Genomic DNA, 12,464 nt, shown 5'->3' with positions numbered 1-12,464 from the left:
CTAAATTCAGGAAAAAGAGAAAATTTGGCCCCACCCACGTTTGTGAGATAACCCCTCGCACTTGATATCATTGTTCTCCTCTGTTCCGCCTTCCCAATGTTAATCCAGCCTTCTGTATTAAAAGTTGACATGGAGCAGTAATATCTAGAATAGAATAATAGAGTTGGAAGGGACCTTGGAGGTCTTCTAGTCCAACCCCCTGGCTAGGCAGGAGACCCTATACCATTTCAGACAAATGGCTATCCAACATCTTCTTAAAAACTTCCAGTGTTGGGGCATTCACAACTTCTGGAGGCAAGCTGTTCCACTGATTAATTGTTCTAAGTTGCTTCTCTCCTTGATTAGTTTCCACCCATTGCGTCTTGTTCTGCCCTCAGGTGCTTTGGAGAATAGCTTGACTCCCTCTTCTTTGGGGCAGCCCCTGAGATATTGGAGCACTGCTATCATGTATCCCCTAGTCCTTCTTTTCATTAAATTAGACATATCCAGTTCCTGCAACCGTTCTTTATATGTTTTAGCCTCCAGTCCCCTAATCGTCTTTGTTGCCCTTCTCTGCACTCTTTCTAGAGTCTCCACATCTTCTCTACATGGTGGTGACCAAAACTGGATGCCGTATTCCAAGTGTGGCCTTACCAAGGCCTTATAAAGTGGCATTAACCCTTCATTTGATCTTGATCGGGCCCACTTATGTGGAGTTTTGGTGCTTGGCAAGATTTTTAGGCAGTCAGCCAACCAAAAGCTTTGCGTTTTAGCCAAGGGGAGAAAAACCTTCATGCCAGCCAGAAAGTTGCACCCAGATAGTGGCAGGATACCTACAGCACTGACTCTGTTAGTGGCGGGATGTCTACAGCAGAGCAGGACAAGTTGTGGCAAGCAGCCCCACCCTGCGGTGGCGTCACTGAGCAAGACCATCCTTTCCATCGCCGGGAGACAGTGGTATCAGTGCCCATCCTCAGATGCCAAGAAAGCTCATGTTGCTGCTTGCCACAGGCCAGGCAGCCCCCATGGCTCATGTTCTGATAGTAATTGCTAATTGCCTGGTTTTTGCTGAAAACCAACAGTCAAAGCATCTCTCTTTTTACCACCTCTGCTTTGATGTTTATTTTTCTTTTTTTAATCTGGGAATCAAGTTATGCCAATTGACTTTCCTAGCTCTAGGAAGGCTGTGGGGTGAGCTGCCCTTTTGCTGAGTAATGAGGGACCACCAAGTCTTGAATTAGCCTATATTTTGTAGGAGGTTAGCACCCACCCCTCTCCTAGGAAAATGAGGGATTTTAGGAAATATTAAAAAGCAGAATATTTCCCCTAAAAGGGAGGCAGAAGCTTACTCCCCACACACACACCTTTGGTAATGGGCCATTAAGTCCCGAGCCAGTCTATTCTACATAACAAAGATCTACCTCCTTCAGGAAGAGCCGTAGGAGGAATCCCAATGCCCTTTCATTACATCATCACCCAGCAAGAGTCAACCAAGCCTGGGACTCAGCACAGCCTACAGAGTTGCCCCTGCATGGCCCCATGGGAGTCTGACAACCAATCAGAATATAAGTTCAAATTCAAAGCCCAACATAGGGTATAAATCTCTCTCTACCTCTTTCCCATGTGCTTTTTTTGCCCAGGGCCTCAAACCATGTCATCCTGCCCACCATTAAACCATCTTTCAAGCAGTCCCCATGTTTCCAGTGTCTTTCTCCTCACTTGGAACTGAACCCAGATGGACATTTCTTCCAACAGTTCCTTATGGCTGCAAAAATTAGACCCTCTGAAAAAGGCAGATAGGAGAAGGGTGGATGCCTTTGAACTGTGGTGCTGGAGGCGACTGTTACTCATCCTGTAGACTGCAAAAATAACAAAGTCCTACACTGAACTTCACCCAAAATATGACCTGAAGCCAAGATCGCTAAACAGAGACTGTCATATTTAGTCATGCCATGAGAGCTGGTTCACTTGAAATGTCAATCAGGGTGGGAGTGATCAGCAGAAAAAGGAGAATTGGCCACCCTAATACCCATTGGCTGGACACTATAAAATATGACACTGAGATGACCATGGTAAATCTGAAGGAGGTGGTGCAAGACAGAGAAGATGGAGAGTGCTAATCCATAAAGTGACCGAAGGTTGGACATGACTCAAGGGCTGATAACAATGCTGGTTTCTGCAGAAAAGTGAAGCTGTTAGGTGCAGAGTAAGCTTCACACGGCTCAAAAGTGTCCCTCATCTCAAATGGAAATGTGGTTCTTTCCAATGAGATACCAAGGTGGCTCTCAATGTTTTTTCTCTTATAGATGTCAGGCAAAACTTATTTTCATTCTACTGAGTCTCCAGATGTTTCTTCTGCAACTGGCAACATCTAGAGCAGTGTTTTTCCCCAACTCTGGCAACTTTAAGATGTGTGGACTTCAACTCCCAGAATTCTCCAGCTAGCCATTGTGGCTTTGGCCATGCAAACTGATCTTGCTAATTGATTGCCCTGAATGAGTTTTGAAAGCTTTCCAGCTTTGCTGCTACAGTAAGGTGACCAGATGTCCCGATTTCAGCGGGTCAATCACGCTTTATAACAATTTGTCCCGTGTCCCAGGCCGTTTTAAAAAAGTCCCGATTTTCTGGCTTCATGTTGAAAGCCCAGTGGATTTGCTTAAGAAATCCTAACCGGGGCAAGACAAAAGACACCCTGTCTAATCCCTCTCTCTGTCTCAGTACTTTCATTGAAGATATTAAAACATTAAAGCAACAAAATGGACCCCCGCCGCGCCCCATTTACCTCATTTTATAAGAAAAAATGACCAAGTACCATAGAGCTCCAGGAAACACTTGGCTAGAGAGGTCGCGAGTGTTACTTCCTGGATTTTCCAGAGGGGAGGGGCACGGAGGTTGGAGGTCTGCTCGTGTGCGAAAAATGGTAGCAAAGTTTATTTGAAAAATATTTCCCTGACTAATTTCACCATTTCAATTTGCTCAGTGCTTTGTATTAACATCTACATCATTCTGGGTTTACTTGGAGTGCAAGCCTGCTGGTAAGTGAGCTGGGTTTTTTCTTTTATTTTTTTAATGTATTTTAAAATAATATTTTATTTATTGTGCATAGGATTTTTTAAAATTCTGTGTGGATTCTTTTTTTAAATTGTCTTAGGCTATTTATAAAAAGATTCTATCCAAAATACAAAATACCAGCTGCAGTTATTCACTTAAGAACTGTGGCAAGAAAAGTGGTATAATGGGCTTAGTGACCAAAGTTACAATGGCATTGAAAAAAGTGACTGATGACCATTTTTCACACTTAGCGACCATTTTCACACTTAGCGACCATTGCAGCATCCTCATGGTCACGCGATCAAAATTTTGATGTTTGGCAACAGTTACAATTTATATTTGTAAATTGTAGTTATGTTGAAATTTACAATACTATTTTTGCGTTGTATGAAAATTTTTGTTGCTCCGTATAAAATTTTTAATCACCCCCCCCCCCCCCGGTCAAAGGTGTCCCTCTTTACCAATCTGAAAATCTGGTCACCTTATGCTACAGGCAAACCCCATTCTGGATGGCCTGCTTGCATAGATGTTCTGTGGGCGTGGTCTAAAGAGTCAAAATGGCTGCCTGGCTGTCTGGGGAGTTCTGGGAATTGAAGTCCACACCTCTTAAAAGTTGCCAAACTTGAGAAACATGGTGTCTCGAAACTTGGGAACTGTATGATTTGTGTATTTCAACTCCCAGAATTCCCCAGCCGGCATGAGAGTTGGGGATTGAGGTCCACGCATGACTGACTGGGGAATTCTGGGAGTTGAAGTCCCCAAGTGTTAAAGTTGCTACGTTTGGAGGTGCTCGAGACGAGGGCAGATTGCCCACTTCGTAGAGTGTTGGTCCTGTCTCCACTCACAGAGAGGATTGCTTCTCGCTTCCTTTCACCCAGAACAAGTCAGTTTTTTTTTCTTTCCACATGAAAAGGAAAGGTGGAGTCATTCCCAGCGGCTTTTCCAGGTAGTGGGAAGATGTGGCAGATAGGGTTGGGGAAAGACAGCCCGCCAAATTCAGGAAATTCTGCAGATTAGATTGCCAAGGTTTGAACACTGCCTATCAAGTTTAGGACCAGGCCTACTATGCCTGTATCATGCCTTCCACGCTTTGAGCTTCATCAAAAGAAACCTACTTAATTGGAGCTTCTTTATTGTAGAGCCGTACGATGAATCTCATTTTGAGCGTATGCCAGTTCTTTCATTTTATTCTAAATTGCCCCCCGGGTAGGCTTAGGCACATATTTTAAAATAAAGATACAGACAAAAGAAGCAGTGAAGATGTGGGATTGGAGGAATGAGAGAGAGGGAAAGAGGTTATATATGACCATGGATTTTCTTCTGGTTAAAATGGAAAATAAACCATTCATCAGGTCTGCAATGCATCATCTTAAGAGCCAAGGTGGCGCAGTGGTTAAATGCAGCACTGCAGGCTACTGCTAGATCAGCAGGTCAGCGGTTCAAATCTCACCGGCTCAGGGTTGACTCAGCCTTCCATCCTTCCGAGGTGGGTAAAATGAGGCCCCAGATTGTTGGGGGCAATATGCTGACTCTCTGTAAACCGCTTAGAGAGGCCTGAAAGGCCTATGAAGCGGTATATAAGTCTACTGCTATTGCTATCTTTTGTGAAATGGTAACATTGGAAGATCACGCATCAACACACAATGTTCTATTGAGTGATGTCAGCTCTAACATTTATCTTTTGTTACTTTTAGGGGCGAAAATGATTCCAATGGGATCTTTATTGTATAACTAGTAGATAACCTGATGTTGTCCGGGTATTCATTTATAAGGGGAAAATGTCTGGGCCAAACGTAATTTCTAATGCTGGATTTTTCCCCCTTACCAGAGGGAGCCCCCTTGTGGAGTACTGTGAAGCTGTTACCATGGCAACTCCACAGCGCTGTACAGTAGAAATCATTTTACGGCACAACAGGCTGTATCTTAACAGAACACACACCCCGAGGGGTATTAGGATGTCTTACTCCCCACAGTATTTTTTCCCAGAGAATAAGTCGTCTGTGTACCAAGTTTGGTTGAAATTGCTCGAGACGTTTCAGAGTTATGCTGGAACATAACACACACACAGAACCAGATAGATAGATAGATAGATAGATAGATAGATAGATAGATAGATAGATAGATAGATGGATGGATGGATGGATGGATGGATGGATGGATGGATGGATGGATGGATGGATGGATGGATGGATGGGAAAGATAGAGATAGAGATTCCTCTAGCATAGTGTTTCTCATTTGCTAGAGCAGTGTTTCGCCACATTGGCTGGCTGGAGAATTCTGGGAGTTGAAGTCCAAGCATTTTGAAGTAACCAAGGTGGAGAAACCCTGTTCTAGCAAATTCTGCAGAAAATCTGTTTCCAAATGCCACCTTCTTCTTCCATCCGGATCTCCTCCGTTCTTCTGCCAGTTGTTTTACTGCAGTCAGTAAATTGTTTTAATTGCAAATAAATTCTCTACTGCAAATTTACTGTGTAAAACCCTTTATTTTATTTTTTCATTTCCCTCCAAAAAAGAGGGAAAAGGTGAAGTGGTCCACTCAGATCCAATCCAGATACAACACAGGTAGTCCTCGTCTTATGACCAGCATTGAGCCCAATGGTTTCAGTTACTAAGCAAGGCAGTTATTCAGTGAATTTTACCCCATTTTATTTTCATCATGGTTGTTAAGCAAATCATTGCAGTTGTTAAGTGAATCATGTAGTTGTTAAGCGAATCTGTCTCCCCCCCCTTGACTTTGCTTGTTGGAAGCCAGCTGGGAAGGTTACAAATGGGGAATCACATGATCCTGCAACAGTGCGACGGTTATAAATCTATGCCAGTTGCCCAAATTTCGATCATGTGACCGTGGGGATACCGCAACAGTCCTAAGTTTGAAAAACAGTCATACGGTTTTTTCAGTCACTTTTTTCAGTCTTATTGTAATTTCAAACAGTCACTAAGTGAATGGTTGTAAGTCGAGGACTACCTTCTTCAGTCAGTTGCTCTCCAGCTACAGCAACCACACCTTGCGCAGAATGGTTGGAAATTCCAGCAACGGTCCTCTTAGAGCCGGGATGGCGAACCTGTGGGGCATGTGCACAAGTGGCACGCAGAGCCCTCTCTGTGAGCACATGAGACTTCGCCTCAGCTCACCTCCACTGTGCATGTGAGTGTGCCTCCCACCAACAAGCTCTGCCATGCATGCACAGGAGGCACATGCAAGAGGCACGCGAGCAAGCGGGAGGGTCACACACATGCATGTGGGGTGGGGTGCATGTGGAGTAGCCGTGCATGTATGCATGGGGGTGGGGAAGCGCAGGGGGTCATGTATGCATGCACAGGGTGTAGAGGGAGTGTACGGTGTCACATTTGCATGCATGTTGGGGGAAGGTGGAGCGGGGGGGGTCAGGCGTGCATGCATGGGGGGCAGGTGTAGTGCGGGGGTTGAGCATGCATGTGTGGGGGTAGGGTGCATATGGGGGTCACAGATGTATGCATGGGAGTGGGGCACATGGGGGGGATTGCATGCGCATTGCAGCACGCAACAACAAAAAGCTTAGGCATTAATGTCTTTGAGAAATCTGAATCAAATCCAATTTGCAAAATGACTTCATTGCTGCTCTACAGGAATCAGCGTTCCCAGAGTGGGAACCGAATGTCCTTCTGGACTTTGGAACACAAGTTGCCAACATGGATGGATTCCCTTCAATTCCCACGCAGCTGTTTCTTTCCTTATATTTTGCTTGGTCACACCACGCCCTGCTGCTCTTTCTGCTTTCTTCTTCTCTTAGCCCAGGGGTGTCAAACTCGATTTCATTCAGGGCTGCATCAGGATTGGATTTGACCTCAGGGGGCCTGGGTGGGCGTGGCCCGGATGGGCATGGCCAGCTTGACATCACTCCTGTCGGGGGCACCTGTGGTGACCTGAGCACTCTGCCGGAGAAAACGGGCTCCTGAGCTTCATTTTTGGCTGCCACGGCTTCCTGCAACCCTCTGCTAGTGGAAACGGAGCTCAGGAGGGCCGCACTCAAATGAGAGAATGAGGGGGCTGGATGGAGCCACCGAAGCAGCAGGCATGAGCTTAAATGGACTCCAGAGGATGGCAGAGGACAGGAAGGTCTGGAGGAATGTGGTCCACAGGGTTGCGATGGGTCGGACACGACTTCGCAACTAACAACAACAACTGGGGCATGTCTGGCTGGGGAATTCTGGGAGTTGAAGTCCACAAGTCCTAAAGTTACTAAGGTTGCACATCCCTGCTGTACACATAAAAGCCAGGTGGAAATTCAATTATACCATCGCAACCACCATTCTGCCTTTTTTTAAATTGTATCCTGGCCATTTATTTTCTTTGGTAACCCTAGTTGCAGCATTCCAAAGACTAAAAAAAAACCAGTAGGGTATGAATTAAAATTTAATTATTTAAAGTAAGTGGTTGATTACATCTTGGTCACTTCCAGCACAAAATGATTATTGGCAATTCCACATATAATTCACTTATGACCTTAGATGGTTGTGGTACCACAAAGTCTGAAAGCTCCTGTGCTAAGAAGAAATACTAAAACTCAGCATGTTGGACTAATGCTAACCGATCTGCTTGTCCTTTAACTGACATGGAACTGCATGTTCCATTTAGACAAGTTAGGAATCCCATCCATGGATAAATATCCCCGGCCAAAATCTATATTCTGATGAAGGACTTTAATCTTATCACACATAGCCATTTTGATTTGACCCAGTGTGTGCTGTTAATAAACTCTGTTGAATGTGCAAACAACAAAAGGCAATGTTTGAAGAAGCTGATCCAAATACCCAGAAAACACAGAGAAAGAAAGAGAGTGGGGGGAGGAAGGGAGAGGGAGGGAGAAGGAAGAGAGAGAAAGAGGGAGGGGGAGAGAGAGAGAGAGAAAGAGAGAGGGGGGAGGGAGAGGGGAGAGAGAGAAAGCGAGAGAGATGGATGGAGAGAGAGAGGGGGAAGGGAGGGAAGGAAGGAGGGAGAGAGGGAGGGAGAGGGGGTGGAGAGAGAGAAAGAGAGAGAAAGGGAGGGAGGGAGGGAGATAGAGAGAAAGGGAGAGGGAAGGAGAGAGAAAGAGAGAGAGGCAGGGAAGGAGAGAGAGAGGGAGAGAGAGGGAGAGAGAGAGGGAGGGAGAGAGAGAGAAAGAGAGAGGAAGGGAAGGAGGGGGAGAGAGAGAAAGAGAGAGGGAAGGAGAAAGAAAGAGAGAGAGGCAGGGAGGGAGAGAGAAAGAAAGAGAGGGGGGAGGACCGGCTCAGTAAATTTGCAGAAATCAGTAACATTTTCATATCTTTTCTCCAGAAACTCAAGATGGCTTCCGTGGACATTACCCTTCCTTTCTTCCTCACAACAATCCAGAGATGGGTTGCTACCGGTTTGCACCAGTTCAGGTGAACTGATAGTGGAAATTGGGACTGGGTCGCCGAACTGGTAGGGACAGCAAGCTAGCCACACCCCTGAACCAGTTCCCATTCCATTGCCAGCTTGGTTTTTAATCATTTTTTCATGTTTTGCGTATTACACTCAACTGCACACATCTGTGCAGTAAACTAGCAGCCATGCCAGAAGCAACCGACCCCTGCAACAATCCTGAGATTAGGTTCAGCCAAGAGACTACACAGATAGGCCTCGACTTACAGCAGTTCATTTAGTGACCATTCGAAGTTACAATAGCACTGAGAAAAAGTGTCTTATGACCATTTTCTACATGACTGTTGTAGAATCTCCATAGTCATGTGATCAAAATCCAGACACTTGGCAATTGGCTGATGTTTATGAGGTTTGCAGTGTCCTGGGGTCCCGTTGTGACCCGACAAATGCACACACGACAAAAGCGCGCTGACAAAACCGCGGCGAGAAAACCGTGACACCATAAATGCGCCCACAAAAAAGCACCGACAAAACCGCGCCCCCAAAACGTGATTTAAGTTAAGGTAAGCGTTAGGTTTAGGGTTAGGTTCAGGATTAGGGTTAGGGTTAGGGTTATTAGGTTGTTATTAGTTCTTTGTTGAAGGCGCGCTTTTGTCAGGCACTGTTGTCGGCGCGCTTCTGCACTCATTCGGCAGCGCGATTTCGACCTCGCGGTTTTCTCACCGCAGTTTCGTCGCCGCACTTTTGTCAAGCACACATTTGTCGGTGAACCGGTCACGTGTTCCCCTTTTACAACTCTCTGACAAGCAAAGTCAATGGGGAAGCCAGGTTCACTTAACAACCATATTACTAACTTAACAACTTCAGTGATTCACTTAACAACTGTGGCAAGAAAGGTTGAAAAATTGCCCCAGGATAAGTTCTGGTGTTAAGTTCACTTAACTGTCTTGCTTAACACCAGAAATTTTGGAAACAATTATGGTCGTATGTCAAGGACTACATGTATCTGGAATCAAAGAGTAAGTTTCCAGGTGGATGAATGGAACCAATCTGAAACCAATTCAAGATGGATTTGAACCAGAGGTGGTATTCAGCCAGTTCTGACAAGTTCTGGAGAACCGGTAGCAGAAATTTTGAGTAGTTCGGAGAACCAGCAAATAGGCTGGCCCCACCTATTCTGCCTCACAGTCGATTTTCTTTTGTTGCCCGGAACAAGAGAATGGAGCTCAAAAGCAGGTTAGTGGGGTGGGGAGGGAATGGGGATTTTGCAGTATCCTTCCCCTGCCATGCCCACCAAGCCACACCACGCCCACCAAGCCACTGATTTGAACCTTGTCCTCCCTCGTTCACCAGCTTCACCATTATGCCACCCTGGCTACCAGACTGGAGACCTTTGGCCTAAATAAGAGGAAATGATGGAGAAATTATGCAAAACTGAACATGATATCCTGATATGATATCATACAAATATTTTATTAAAAAGAAAAGATAGGGATTGTTATCCTGGGGCAATTCTCAGGAAACCCTGAGGAAGAGGCAATTTTGATGCAAAATTGTAAGCTGACAACACGAGCAATTTCAAATCTTTCTCTGGTGCCCAATAGAAAAGTTTACTTGAGAGTTTAAACTCACCATCTATACATTAGTAAAATTATTGTGACTTGTTATTGCTTATTGGGAAACTTCAGTTATGTGAAACATATCATATTGTTGGATAAATATTTGTCTGGTTCAGTTCCAAGCCCGGAGACAAAATGGAGGCTGGAAGCTGATTGGAAAAAGGGACAGCTTTAAGAGTTGCATTCTTCAAATGCCAGAATTTCTGAGCCAATATTTTGGTTGCTAAGCAAGAGCGTTGTTAAGTGAGTTTGTCCACATTTTACAAGTTGGCCATGCTCACCCAGTCACATGACTGCCAAGCCATGCCCACCCAGTCACATGGTTGGCAAGTCACTCCCACAAAGCAGGCCACACTTATAGAAGAGGTTCTAAAAATTTTTGAAACCCACCACTGACCCACATGCACATGCCAGAAACCAGAAAATCAGCCACCCAGTGCACATGTGCGTGCCAGGGAGATGATCTTCCAGTTTCCAGCGTGCACATGGGCACTGGCCAGCTAGTCTTTGTGTGCACATGCATGCCCGAAATCAGATGACCATGTGGCTGGTGCGTAGACACATGCCGGAAACCAAAAGATCATCTTCCCAGCATGCACATGCGCACTGGGTGGCTGGTCTTCCAGTTTCCAGTGCTTCCGCGCATGTAAAGACCAGCTGGCTGGCATACTGGAACCCAGAAAAGCAACAGGCAATGGTCTGTGTGCCACTTCCGGCATGTGTGGCATAGGTTTGCCATAACGGGCTTATGATCTCCAAATCTTAGTCTTCTAGTCTACTGGTATTTCCCAGTATATACACAACTAATATTCACACTTTCTTTCCCCCCCCCAACCACAGGTATATGTGGCATGCTATGAGCATGTATTCAGTATGTATTCAGAAATTCCATTATATTTTAACCTGGTCATTTTGACTCCTTTTTCAACTCTATATTCCCACTATTTTTTTCATTACTGGCACATGATGATTTTCGCAGATTTTCCAGTAAATCATTCTCTATAAATCAGTTTATAATCGGTTTGTGTGATCTTCCCACACAAGCTAAGTATATGGGACACTGTTTCTTCTGCTTCTTCAGATAATCTGCACTGTTAATTATTTGATGGTTTTTCAGTTTTGGCCTTGGTTGCATTTGTTTGAATGTCTTGCTGTTGAGAATCCAAAATCAAACTTGTAGTTTCTTTTTTTTTAATGTTCCATTTGTAAGCCACTGCCAGGTTTTCTCTTTAGCCACTTTCCCCCCCATCTTTTGTAGAAATTGACCATATAGTGTTTTTCCTTGCCAGCATTCTGTTCATTGCATTATTTTGATATTCATGCTTTGTTTCCTTTGTATTCAGTGAGTTCCAATTTTCGTGACCCGTCAAAACCACGGTCACAAAAGCGCGATCGACGAAAGCGTGCATTTGACGTCATCACAGCGCGACGAAAAAAATTAAAAATTGAAATAACAATAAAATTAAAGCAAGCCGATTCACATAAAGGTAAGGGTTAGGTTTAGGATTAGGGTTAGGTTAAGGGTTAGGGTTAGGTTTAGAGCGTTAGGGTTATGTTTAGCGTTACATTAAAGGTTAGCGTTAGGTTTAGCGTTAGGTTAAGGGTTAGGTTTAGGGTTAGGTTTAGGGTTAGGTTTAGGGTTAGGTTTAGGGTTAGGTTTGGGGGGGTTAGGGTAAGGTTTTCGCTTTATTTTTACATTTTTCGATCACAGCGCGATGTTTTCGTCGCGCTGTGATGACGTCAAATGCGAGCTTTCATCGACCGCGATTTTGTCGTCCGCGGTTTTGTGGTGGAACCCCAATTTTAACTCATCTCAGTGTTTCTTTTTGACTGTGTTTTACATAATCAGTCAATGCATGCTTTTTTTCTTCGACAATTTATTTGACTTGAAGTAAACCTTTCCCTCCATTTCTGTGGGGTAGGTATAATCCCTCAATATTGAATTGAATTGAATCTTTTATTGGCCAAGTATGATAGGACATACAAGGAATTTGTCTTTAGTGCATATGCTCTCAGTGTACATAAAGAAAAATAAAATAGAATACATTCATCAAGACTCATAAAATACAACAGTGACAGTTATAGGTTACTAATAAGCAAATTATATTAGGAAACAAATAAAACCATATAAATTTTAAAGATACGAGCAACGGTTGTGGGAAGAGATAGGTACTAGGAAGGAAGAGAAGAATAATAGTAATACAGTCTTAATAGGTAATATGACACTGTTGTGGGAATTAGTTGTTTAGCAGAGTAGTGGCATTCTGGGGAAACTATATCACTAGAGAGATGTAGTGCAAAATGAATATTCATCAATTTTCTTGTTTTTCAGTCCAAACCATCCAGTTCAGCTTGTGTCCAGTTAATAATCCCAGCAGCTAACCATATCACAGGTAGTGATGGCTTTGATAGTGTTTCCACCATTCAGTTTTGTCTTTAGCAATTTTCTCAC

This window comes from Thamnophis sirtalis, unplaced genomic scaffold (assembly GCF_051295495.1).
Source record: "Thamnophis sirtalis isolate CommonGarterSnake01/CBP01778 unplaced genomic scaffold, rThaSir2_p1.2 scaffold_13, whole genome shotgun sequence".
NCBI lineage: Eukaryota > Metazoa > Chordata > Lepidosauria > Squamata > Natricidae > Thamnophis > Thamnophis sirtalis.
Note: the sequence above shows the minus strand (reverse complement) of the source record.